This window comes from Hippocampus zosterae, chromosome 17 (assembly GCF_025434085.1).
Source record: "Hippocampus zosterae strain Florida chromosome 17, ASM2543408v3, whole genome shotgun sequence".
Lineage (NCBI taxonomy): Eukaryota > Metazoa > Chordata > Actinopteri > Syngnathiformes > Syngnathidae > Hippocampus > Hippocampus zosterae.
The window spans coordinates 10,639,394-10,652,588 of NC_067467.1; the positions used below are offsets into that span (position 1 = coordinate 10,639,394).

At 40.7% G+C, this 13,195-nt stretch overlaps 1 long non-coding RNA gene across 2 annotated transcripts in view; it reads left to right on the forward strand.

Moving 5' to 3' along the window:
- Nucleotides 1-689: 689 nt before the first annotated feature.
- Nucleotides 690-13,195, forward strand: part of LOC127589954 (uncharacterized) — an 85,390-nt gene continuing 72,884 nt past the window's right edge. The window contains exons 1-2 of one of the 2 annotated variants that reach the window (XR_007959525.1): nucleotides 690-1,132; nucleotides 1,393-1,458. This is a non-coding gene — a long non-coding RNA (uncharacterized LOC127589954). The other variant, XR_007959526.1, reaches the window with a different exon arrangement.

Genomic DNA, 13,195 nt, shown 5'->3' on the forward strand with positions numbered 1-13,195 from the left:
GGTTTTGTATGAAATTAACAATCAGGCTTGATTTTCACTTTGAGCTCTTTTGCCTAAGTACATTTCAGAAGTACGTACTGTACTCTGTTTTACTTGAACTTAAATCAACGAGTGAAATAAATACTTCTATTTGTAGTATTTTTCCACACAAGTATGCATCTGTACTTCAGTACAGAATGTAACTAACTTTGTTTTTGTTCAAGTAACCGGATGGTATTTTTCCTGAAATAACAATAAAATAGCAGTGAAAATGCGTCACCGTTTACTTTTTTTAAAGCAGTACTTCCGTTTTGTTTAGTTGATGTTTCTGTAACTTGATTCAAACTGCAACGCAGGTGTACCTCGAATTGCAGACAATGAGGCGAAAAAAAATACGACGGCGCGCTCCCTGGAGGCAACTAATCGTTAGCGCAGTCAGGCTCAAATGGGAGTTTCAAGTCCAGTAAAATAGGTTTTTCTTTCTTTAAGACGTAACGCTCAGTTTTCACCTGTGGTGATTCCAGATAATGTGATACAATAGAGTCCACAGCCAGCGCGTCGTAATCTCATTGAATTGTATTTGTTGTTTCTTATTGTACTCTATAATCCCTCAAGGAATAGAAATCCTACATAGTAATTGTTTCTGAATACAACTTACTTTAATATAATGCCCGTATTTATCAAGTGCTGGAGATTATAAGTAGCTGTGCCAATAACTCCATTAAATTTTGAGTTATTAACATGAATCTCTTCACTGCTCTTTAATTGGTGATAAAAAAAAAATTGAGCACTGCAGTATTGCACGTGAGTGTGGCCCACCACTAGGTGTCACTAATAGTCAAGTTATTTTTTTTTCTCACAGAGATTGACAGTATCATCCCATTACAAAAAGTTTTCTAAATGTAACTGATGTGTTTTGAATTTTGAATTCAGCCTCACCTGTTTTGAAAGTTTACTGTCGAATGTGGATGTGCAAGCTGTCAAAAAAATATCATCCTGGTGGCCTACAAAGTGCCATTTTATGTTCCACCTCAGCAGCGCTCCCCGCTGAGAAGTGACACTCCAAAAGAAAGTGAAACCACGCGGGGTTATACATGAATGGTTGTACGAAGACGCGAGCCAAGTGTGTCTCATCTACGAAGACGGCACCAAAGTAACTGCATGCATATTATGTGATCCTTTGCTTGCACTTAACAGTACAAACTATTCAAATTTGCTACTTAAAAGAAAGGGCAATTCCCTCAGAAATTGTGCTTGAAGAATGAGAAACAACTAAGAAACACCAATATGGATCGTAATGTGGCCTATAATTATTGGATTCGAAGGTTATTTTGACAGGAGACACCTGAGATTTGTTTTAAAATTTAAAAAAGGAAGCCCAATAGTCTAATGCACTGTTGCCTCTGTTTGTAGACAAAAGCAGAACGCAGCTATCTCATCCAGAAACCAGGCGGAATTCGCAACATCTCTGCTCGACAGGTCCATTTATCACCTCTTTTTGGTTTTTAATTTATAGCCTGTACATGCTCAAAAATAAAAACCGTAAACGGATAACGTTTAGTGTCAGAGTAATGCACCATGACGAATAATTCATGCGACCAACATACCAGCTAACGTTGGCCAGTTGACAGTGCTAAGTGCTAACTGCTAGTGCTGCTATTTTGTTGAAGCTCGATATGCGTTCGAACCTTCATCATTGCATGTCGTCCTACATCGCCATGTTTGAGAATTTGTGAGATGTGAAGATTGAGATTGCAAGAGATAGTGTGTTTGCAATTGGTGAATTAAATACTACTCACTTGCACTTGAAGCAGATAATTCGCCAAATCGCATGGTTTGTTTGCACAAGATAATTCAGAGAAGCAGCAACGCATTTTACGAGAAGTAAACGCTTTTGCTGTTGTACAGTTAGCTTGTATTGTAAAAAATATATACTGTATATATTCTTGATTCTCTTTTTTTAAATGTGAATTTATACAAAGCACATTTAAGTGCTTTGTATAAATTGTCATTCACACAATGACAATTTATTAATCATACCATTAATCATACCACATTGTCATTCCACAGTGGGATGACAATGTGGTAATTTCAAAACGGAACATTTTAGAGCTATAATTGCAATCCTGTAAAACAGCAATATTTTTTTATATCCTACCGAATGACAATTCTGATAATGGCTTATGCCTACATTCAAATCTTGCAAGCAGTTTGACATCTGCTCATAAAAAGTTCTAAAGGTCATTAAAACTCATTCAGATTAAGCAATTTCATGAGGCATCAACCTTCATAGGAAAAATGTGATACAATATGTGATCTGTGATACAATACATGTTTGTTTTTATAGCGCTTTCACAACATCTGCAGCTGTAACAAAGCGCAAAACAGGACATCTAACATAGAATAGCAATAATACAACAGATCCGTTTAAAAAATGTTTTATATATTTTATATATATATATATATATATATATACACACACAACATGTGCAAAATGAGCTCCTCTTCTGAATATGTTGTTTTCTGCACTCGCTGGAGGAGAAATGATCAACACTGGTGAGTTCAAGCTGCTCACAGTGTGTTGCAAAACAAATACTACATGATGCAATATGGAGTGGAACATTGCACGCTGGCTTATTTGCCGAGGTTCTGCACGGACCGATTGCACCGCTTGACCACACTGTCCAAGCTACAGGATTTTATAACTTCTCGGTCATTGTTGCGCTCACCCTATCGGCTCTCTCCCCCCCATACATGATGGCAGAACAGCTGAGTGGCTTTCACAAGACAAGAAAAGAAAAGAAAAGAAAAGAAAAGGACACTTTTCTTGACAGTATATTTTCAGGTTGAAGCTCTTTCACATGCTGCGGCATTGGAATACAAAGCTCACTCGAGAATATTTCTCTTTACCCTTCAGAAGGATAAAGAAATGGTATCTGGTTTTGTATCGGGAGTTTACAACCAATCACGTCAAGATGTGCCCAAGGACATTCTGTAAATGCTTCCTTCCTATTCAAAAAGTTTTTCCTGGAATTCTCTTTATACAACTTTCAGACTGTGTTTCATAACACATGAAGCGTGGCGGTAAAAAAAAAACAAAAATTGAAAATATATCGATGTTTGCTATTTGGATACAAACAAATGCTGGTGAACGCATGGGAAGAACTTTTAAGCTAAACTACAACACAAGGAGATGATGACTGACTTTCACTAAGCAAGACTTTAAATTGAGTTCTCATATACTTAGTCAAGACAATCTGCATCTGGTGTCACATTATTTTTTGTTCATTTAGCGTCGTTTGTTCTACTTTTACGTCATGTGTTTTCAAATGTTCTTTCACAATTAGATAAGTCACATCTCGTCTTTGTCTCCTGCTGCTTGGTCTGCATTTGAGCCCAAAAGTAGATAAGTGAAATTAGGAAATCATCATTTGCTTACAAAAATAATTAAATAAATGAGCCGTTCACTTTTCTGCACTGAATACCTTTGTCGATGTCTGCAGAGTAAATTACAAAAGCTCCTCTTCTTATTGCAAAAGTACCGGTACTATAAATGGAACAAAAGTTCTTTTAAAAAAATTTTTTATTATGAGCTGCATAACTGCTGACTCTTCCGTTCAGGTGTTCTTCTCGATTGTTCTGAGAGCAGCGTAGCCCTGTTTCATTTATAGCGCACTTCTAAAGAATAAAATATATACTGTACATACTGTATATTGCATTTTAAATTCAGTCACACTTTCTGTGAGGAATTATCCTCAGGCCTCAAAGCCCAATTTGCGTTGACCACAAATGAGTAAAACACCGATGCTCGGAATGGGGTTGTGCGTAGGCTCTCTTCAGTGGCGCACGAAGAAACGCTGAATTTAATGATCAGGATTTTCCCTCTTCTAACATTTGGTGGAGGTAGGGCGTCACTGCCCCACTTGCCCCTGATGCAAAAAAAAAAAAAGCGAAGACTTGCTTGCTGTACATTATTTGGCAAACCGTACCACCATTTTATTTAATATGTCATGTCTGCATGTATGGTATTTACAGTGAATATGTTCCAGATTCACTCGTGGTAGGTGAATATCTGTGAGATGACGCCATATAAAAGCATCTTTTCAATAGTTTTCAAACACATCTACCAATCATTCAAAGACACTTGTTCATACACGGTCGCTCGCACAGTTCTCCAAATAAGAGACATGTTTGCGTCAAGCTGTTTGATTTGCCACTTCTCGTTGGTTTACTGTCAAACTAAACCCAAAACAAAGAGAATTACACGGTCCTTATTTAAAACAATCACACAGTTTAGCCTTTCAGTCTGTTAGCCTACTCCTAATGCTAAATGGTCATACACTGAAGACAAATGGTGTGGTACCAGCGGCCTTCTAGATTACGTTTAACTCATTCAATCCCAGCATTTTACTGGATTTTGACTGATCTTGCAAGGCCCACTGAATATTTGGTTGTAATCCTATATAAACATGGGGCCTACCAAAATAATGTTTGTAATCCCTTCTTTCAACAGAAAAAAAAATCTTTTTCCATTCTTCAGTAATCGGCATTACAAAATGTCTGCATGTCATGAAAATGGCGGTTCCTGTGCAAAAAATGGAGAAAAAGAGCATTTTATAAAAGCATGCATTTCAAGCACGTGAGGCACCACTGCCTCGTTCTCGTTGCTTTTTTTTTTTTTTTTTACATAATTTACAATGTAAACAGCTTATTCTCATTCACAGATTGCATCAGACCCTCCTCCTCTCTATGACGCAAAAAAAAAGACTTGATAGGCGCGGCCTAATTTTAAAAAGACGTACAAGTACGTCTTGTGGATTGAAAGAGTTAAGGACTTAATTTTTATTTTCTTTTTTTAACCAGACAATGTTCTCTTTTTGGTGAAGAGAAAAATTCTTACTTTGCTGACAGTTTCGGCTGTCACTTCAGCCTTCATCGGTTGTCTGTCACTACTTCCTGGTGACGTGTCTTTAAAAAACAGCTCACTGGTTCGAGAAACCTTCAAAATAAGGCTTCACCATTAACAGCGACAAGGATGCTTATATTGCTCCCACACAGCTGCGACAAATTACTTGAGTGGCGGGCGAACGTTTGGAGCACACCTTTGACTGGGTCGAAGAACCTTATTTCGAAGGTTTCCTGACATGACCAACTGTTTTCTCCGATGAAGGCTGAAGCGTAAGCCGACACTGTTAGCCAGGTTAGAGTTTTTCTCTTCACCCCACCCCAAAAATGGACCACTGTCTGGAGGAAAAAAAGAAATCTTAAACCGAATTTACAATACAATACAATACAATACAATACATGCTGATTTATATAGCGCTTTCACAACAGCGGCAGCTGTAACAAAGCGCTTTACAAAACAGTTAACATAAAGTAAAATAATAAACACAACACATAACATAAAACACAGACAGTCGTGCAGTCCTAACCACTTTTCCGTCACTCGCTTTGTTGTTTGAAGCGGTTTGAGATAAAAGAGGAGAGAATCAAAGTGTCCTTTAACCACTGGATCAGAGACGTCATGCTCAAAATGTGCACATGTCGGCTACAAGCTAAGTTTCAAAGTCAACAAGAAGCTGTAGCATCCATTGACGAAAAAAGACATTGGTTCACTTCTCCTGTCCCATGGAATTTAACCGTAAGTAGACAAGATGCACGTCATAGGGCCTTCTAGATTGCCTCCAATTCTCTGTTTACACCAATAATTCATCTGAGTACACATTTTCAATCAAACCAAACTGCGTCGCCCACTGATTTTTCTCGGAATAAGATGCAAGCTGTCACTTTTACGCTAAAGGAGCCCGGGGACCTTGATGCAGGCGTGAAGAGGCCTCTCATAGGCACAAACATAAGCGTACAAACTTGCTTATTACGTCTCCCGTCATCACCCACAAAGTGCTGAAATACTGAAATGCTTTGCCTTTGTGATAATGACACCTAATCCGACACGTTCTGCAGCGCTATTCAACTCCGCTGACAGATGGGCAGCAATATATCTTTGGGAAACGAGTTGCTAAATGCATTGTCAAATGTGTTTTTCCTCTTATGCAATTACCACGAAGGGTATTAAGCGCAACGATTTAATAGGCTTCACGATCAGACAGGACATTCATACTAGTGGGAATTACCAACATGGAAAAAAAAGAATTTCCACTTCCTCCCACATTCCGTAACATCCACGTTAGCCAAATGAGAAACATCCTCTTCCATCATCTGACTGCGCAAAAAGACATTTTAGCTTGCGTTTGGCTTTTTTCTTACCGCTCAGTGCTCACATATCAAGCAGCGGTCATATAAAAAAAGAAAGTTTGTTGAATGAACAAGTCGGGTTCAAGACCCACGCTTGTCCACGCAACGAGCTGACAAGGCTGTTTGTAAACCTGAGGACACGTGTTGTTCCTCTTCAGTGAGATACGACTCCCTCCCAGCGCTGGTTCCGCAGCGGTTGGAACACAAATTTACTGCATCTTATGTGAGCAACCTTGAAAGGCGAGTGGAGGGAGCTACTGGCGGTCTGCACTCAATCTTGGCAACGGTAATATGTTGCAAATGACTTTGCACGTATAGGTGATTACTATCTTGTCATTTGCACACCCTTGAATACAAATACATCATTAGTCGCTTTATATAGTTTTGCCAGGAGTAGAGTGAGAGTCGCCGGGTCCAAGATACAAACAGGGAGGAAGTGGAACGGTCAGGAAGAGGTCAATGGGGCAGTCAGCAGGTTGAAAGTAGGTGGCAGGAAGATGGAGCGGAATTTGTGGGGAATTAAACCCCCGTCTTCTGGTCAAAAGCCTCCAAGGAGGTTGGGGTGAGGGGATTCACAAAATCAGCTCATATCACAGTTCTGTGACTTTCACTTTGGTTCGTTATACATCAACTGGTACAAGAGACGACAGTCTACGTCCAACGTGCTATTCACTGATTTGGGAAAGAAAGATGCACTTAAGAAATGCTGAAAATCACAATACAGACCAGTCACATACAGCAGACCTGTTATACGCTGCTGGCGCAATATTCTCGAGCCAATTCTTATACACTCACCACGCAGGAAAAGCACCTTGCTCCACTTCTGCATCATCATCAACAACCAACAGTTGTCGTTTAGTTTTTGGTGTATTGGTGCGACGTTGTAACGTGAATTGTACAGTTCCTCACCCTGTTAGTAAATCCCTCCATCCATGGGGGGGTGCTGTAACCTATCCCAGCCGTCTTCGGGCAGTAGTTGTGGGACACCCTGAACCTGTTGCCAGCCAATCGCAGGGCACGCAGAGACGAACAATCATTCGCGCTCACACTAGGGACCATTTCGAGTGTTCAATCAGCCTGCCATGCATGTTTTTGGAATGTGGGAAGAAATTGGAGAACTCGGAGAAAACCCACGCAGGCACGTGATTGAACCCACGACTTCTACACTGTGAGGTTGACGCGTAAACACTTCATCACCGGGCTGCCCCTTGTTCGTAAATGAGATTTAAAAAAAAAAAGAGTAACTATGAATCAAGATGACAGAATCAAACCAGACCATTGGAACAATTTTCATAAACCGTCGCACCCCTATAAACGAGGATGAGCCATGGTGGTGGTGACACAAATGACAATGAGCCTCTCAGAGAGGCCCTTGTCATGGTCCGATCTGCCGCACATCCCCCCCAAGCCCGCCTCAGCATCCTGATGGGATCCTCCAACGATACTCTACCTTCCCTCTCAAAACCTCCGACACTCTCCCCTCCTCCTTAAAACCTCCATGTTCGTGCTGAAGAGAGCTGTCGCCTTTGCAATAGCATCAAAACATGCAAGACAGCCTTGTCCTAAGTCCGCTACCGGTGTCGACCGAGTCACGTAAACCAGAGGCTAACAGCCGACTTCCCATTTGATTTACAATTCCCCCCCCCCCCCCCCCCCCCACCTCGTCTCACTGTACCAGTCCGTATGAGGTCCATGAGGGTCACCTTAGGGAGACATCTGAAATTCCCCAGGGAGGTCGTAAAAATATCTCTCTGACATGACCTGATCAATGCGTCAGAGCCTCACAAGACCCCCCCTCCCCCTTGTGAATGGAACTCACTCCCTCATGGGAAAAGAGAGTTTGGAAGTTGCCGATAAACGAATGTGTTCAGAGTCTGGAGACTTGGAAGAAATTGTAAAAAGAAACGGTGGCCTGAACTCGGTGTCTCCTTGGAAACGCTGGGGAAATTGTTCTGCAGCTTAGTGAAATAAATGATCTGTGATCAGTCCAGCTTCACTCCAGCATCTTTTTCCTTTAGACTTTGATTTCTTCTGTGCTTCAAAGAAATTTTGCTATTGGAAAACCTCAGCCAAAATTTGACCCAGGTTCAACTTCGCCTAATTTTATTTCCTGTTTTATGCTTTGTTTGGCCCAACTTTTGGACCAGGCGATTTTTCTCTGTCCGAATGACCTCTGCGAAAACCATCATTAAAACAAGAAAATTATATAGAGTGAAGGTTTTTTTTCGGCATTGTATATTTGTAGATTTTTTCTTTTTTTTTTAAAGCAGCAGTGCCGTTTATCTTGGCTCCTTGTGCTCTTACTGTATCCGAAGCGTTCCTCTCATCCTACACAGGCACAGGCACAGATGCTTATTTGGCCATCTGTCACTTCTTGCGCTCCCTCTGCAACAAATGCTCATTTGTTTTCAACCGGTCACAGACTCAAACCGGGCTCCGTTCTCATCCACTTGCAGTGCGCTCTTAGCAGAAATAACAAACTATACTTTGTTGCCTCAACCAAAGAAGGATGGACTTAGCGGGGACAGGAAGTCCATATGCATAAATAGTAAGCAGCCACGGAGGCTCTATAAATAGTGAAAGAGATTAATGTTTAAAAAAGAAAAACATGGCTTTATATCTCTAGATCCGTTTCCGGGTGAGGGTCACATGATCTGCTCATGGCAGCAGAGAGCGGGACTTAATCACACCGGTGTGTGTGTGTGTGAGAGAGAGAGTGTGTTTGCAGGGAGAGTGGGTCAATGGGAGGGTGGCTTCCTCTCTTGGGTAGGAAACACTGGCTGCTGATGATTTTGTTAGCAGCAGTGGATGAACTAGATAATACACTTAGCGCAGCCCCTGTGAGGGTAGGGGGAAGCGGAGTTGGTGAATGGGGGCGGGGCTGTTATCATCAAATTAGATTGCACAAAGATAAAAGGATCACTGCCATTCATGTTACATGTCTGTCATATGACTGGGTTTGTGGAGGGGGTCGAGGGGTGCGGATTGGTGACCCTTTAATTGACATCAGATTGAAATGATACCAAAAAGCGAAGTGCGTTTTGATTTGGCGGGAACACTTTAACTACTCGCTCCACCTAAGGTCCGTTTAGATCGCATTAAGAAAGCAAACGGGGGCCGTGGGTGCGTTCGCAACTGATGTCAGGTCAACTGTTCTTGTAGAATCCAAATCAAGACAGACGAGATGAAGATGTAAATTAGCAACTCCATAACATTGTACTTTAACGTAACATATAACATGGAAAGATGTCAACAGTTTTTGCCACATTTTTACATTCCTTCAGTGGTCATCGTGCCACTCCTTCTGGTGGACATACCGTAGACACCTGGGTCGGTATAATACCGACAAACAGAAATGAAGACTGTTGCTTCTCAGTAAGCCACAGTAGGAGTGGTCATTCTTTGTAGAACATAAAGAATAATAAAAAGGAGAACAGAATGTCTGTTGCTTCAAGGGTTATAAATCCGCAACAGTGATGCTATTTGCTGGACTGCTTAAGGGCGTTTTGCATTGTTTGCTAGCATGAAGCTAAACAGACTTTACAAAGGCAAGTTGTTTTAAGTATGGAAATGTCATTCTTTTTGTTTTGTTTAAGTTGACAGTAAACTTGAACTGGGAGTGGCAGAACATTTTGTTTGCTATCTGACAAAGCTAAGTGCACTACTAATACACAGCACATGTATAAAATGTTCTAATTGCGAGTTAAAGGAAAAAAAAGTCGTCCGAATGACACTTTGTCCCTCAAAAAACGTGTAAGTTGGCTCATTCGTCCCACTGCAAAGGTTTTTGCTGTGACTGCCCAAAGACAATTTCTAATGCTAAGTTTTTTGTAACGCTTGTAGTGAATTTGAGGTGAGTTTTCCCATCTGACTCACTTCGTCTTTTTTCATAACAAGTTGGTGTGCCCTCCTTTTTTTTTCTTTTTGGCTTGTGCTGATGGTGGGAGTTGAGTGTTAAGTGCTATATTATCCCCAGATGGACTAATCCACACGGGGATGTATTAAAAGAAATAGCTTCATACTCTTTTACAAGACTTGATTCAAAAGAGCTCAATCAACTTTTTTTGTCTTTAAAAAAATTTTTTTTTAAACACACGTGATCCAATAAGTTACCATCTTTCCCATCAAAGTCAACAAAGGCCTGATTATCTACAAGATTATTGTGAGCGATTATCCCGATTTGCTTGGAGCCAGTTGCGGAAGACAATTTTAAATATTAAACCTGCTCAATATTTAAGATGTCAAACCCTTCTGTTAGAGGTCAATTCAGACTCGGGTCGAGTTGCTGACTCACAACCAAAATTGATTTGTTGCGCTGAGCAAAACATGTTACCGCCAATTTCCACGAGGAAAATTCGTCCGTAGCGCACACGAACATTTTTAGTAATCAGTCAATCGTTAGGGAGTTGGATGTATTGTATTTAGACTAGAGCTGTCAAACGATAAAAATATTTAATCTAATTAAAAATGCAACTGTCAAAGTTAACTCAAATGAACTAAAAAATTAATCGTGATTACTCACACATTTTTTATCGTTTCTGAATTTCCTTTTACATTTTTGTCCTATTTTTTCCCCATTTTAATGCTCTCATCAACATGGAATCATGAATCAGTTTTCTATGTGCCAAATGCAAATATTTACTGAAATAACAATTTCGATTTTCAACTTTACGTGAACAATTTTTCACTTGGTGCAGTTATTCACACATAATCTCTCACACAATATTACTGTCCATCAATAACGGTGAAAAAAATATTTTGTCACACAACAGCTGCTCTAACAGCTTTTTTTATGAAATCAAAACAGAGCAATATAACATTATAAAGTGCACATCTAAGGTACACTAGTACTCAGCCTATAATGGATTTAAACCATGGTTGCATAATTCGTTTTTGTCAAGTTTGCTTTCAACACAGCAATCTGTTTCTGTATGTTTGTTGAAGAATAACAAGACACCGGACACCAGTGTTCATTATGTGCCGCTGTATTCGAAACTGCCGGCCGTACAAACAAGCACACACACGCACTTCCCCCGTGCTGCAGGGGCAAACCATTCTGGAAGGGGTGGGGGGTTCACTCCCCCTAACACAGTCGGGCTATGTTGATTGTGTTGGTCCTTCTTGCGCGGAAGTCTCTCTACGGTTTTGTGTAGACCTCATTTCGAATGACTACACTTGGTTCGATGACAACACTGGAGACGTTTTACTTTCGCTAGGTCGCTACCACCGTAGCGCACTGTCGCTGTCATACGGACACATGGAAGCTCCACCCGCTCTATTTATATGGACACAGACCACTGTAACCTTCCACACAAAATACTTCCAAACAAGTAACAATCACGTCAGTGGCATACATCGTATAGAACAGATAACTTTGGTCTTGTCAGTGGAGCAATATGGCAACTATTTAAAAGTAAACTTTCCATTCATAAACTCTAAGTATCCCTTTTCGGTGTCTCGCGCTGCCGTGGCTGGCAAAACAGACATGGGCGTGGACTTCTGCAGCGCGCTTGTTGTTTTGTTTCTGGTGTATTTATAGAGCAACGTAACATCCGCTTGTGACGTGTGCCGCGTTAATCTCGCGAGAAAAAATTTAATCCCGTTAAAATTCATTTAAATTAATGCCAATAAAAACGCGCTAAACTGACAGCTCTAATTTAGACTTAAATTAAATACAGTGTATACATATATTTTTTGGTCATGTTTTAGATAAATCCTGCCGCTTGTGTATTGTTCAGTTCCATTTCCAATTTTGAACAAAAGGCACCAAATGCACGACCCGACATTGAATTTGTTCTGCTATGAAAGGTTCAAGGATTGTCATTTCATTGTTATTCAGAGCACATTGGTAGAAGAATCCTATTGATTTAAAAAAATGTCTTTTTAAAAATAATTTTTAAAGCTAGTCGCAATTTTCCAACTTTACAAGTAATCATTTGATCGGTCCTAACCCAAGCCCCGTGCCCGCTTCTCAACGTCTAATAAATCAAAGAGATCCAACGGTCGTGTTCGGCACTTAATATTCTGCTTGTGAATCTGCAGTGATTTTTTTTTTCTGTCAAGACATGAGGAAGTTTGAGAGGTTTCATCATACTTGGAAAACTATCTTTGCATTGGTTCGCCGAAGAAAACACAAATGATTGTTCATCTCGAGTCCGCACTTTGATCCTCTTCGAAGTGATGTTTGAGATTGTCTCGGCATCTGATGCCTCTGATCAGTTTGATTGCGGAGCAAATATGTGCACTCTCGCTCGCCTTCAAAAAAATGTGACTATTTCTAACAGGATTGCTATTAATAACAAAACATATTCCGGGGGCGATGGTTGGCAACATATTTTTGCCCAAATTGTGACAACACGAGAGGGTACTCGTGTGCCTAATTTAAAACTAGCTGCTAGACAAAAACCAACGCTAGGAACAGAATATTCTATTCCTGATGCATAATTTTTTTTTGGAGAGGAGTGATACAAGCTCAAGGGTTAGTCTGTGACATCCTGGAAAAAAAAAATCCAATGCCTAGAAGTGACTTCTTCATGGGCTTTAATTACCGACTGAAAAGACTTATCTGGACTGAGTTCTTCAACTTGTTTTTCACAGTCGCTCCTTCTTGGGGGCTCCGTGGGGACATGATGGCGCTTTAATTCTACCCCCGTCGCTCCCCTGCACCTCCTCTCCTGCGGATGTGCTCATTTGATTTTGGGCCGCTCACACTTTTTGACACGACCTTTGACGACGCTGCACAATGTTCTTGAGTACTCGGAGAGCTGCCAACAGGAGCTTTGTGCCGAATCATTTCGCGCTGTCACTCTCCTGACATGGACTCGGATGGAAATGCACTAACAAGCTGGCAACAGCCCTGCAATGAATACTTCATTTGATAAACAATGTTTAAAAGATGCGCTGCGGTGGAACAAAATCGAGCAATATCACCCTTAGCGGTTATTGGAGAGTCCTGAAAATAGCG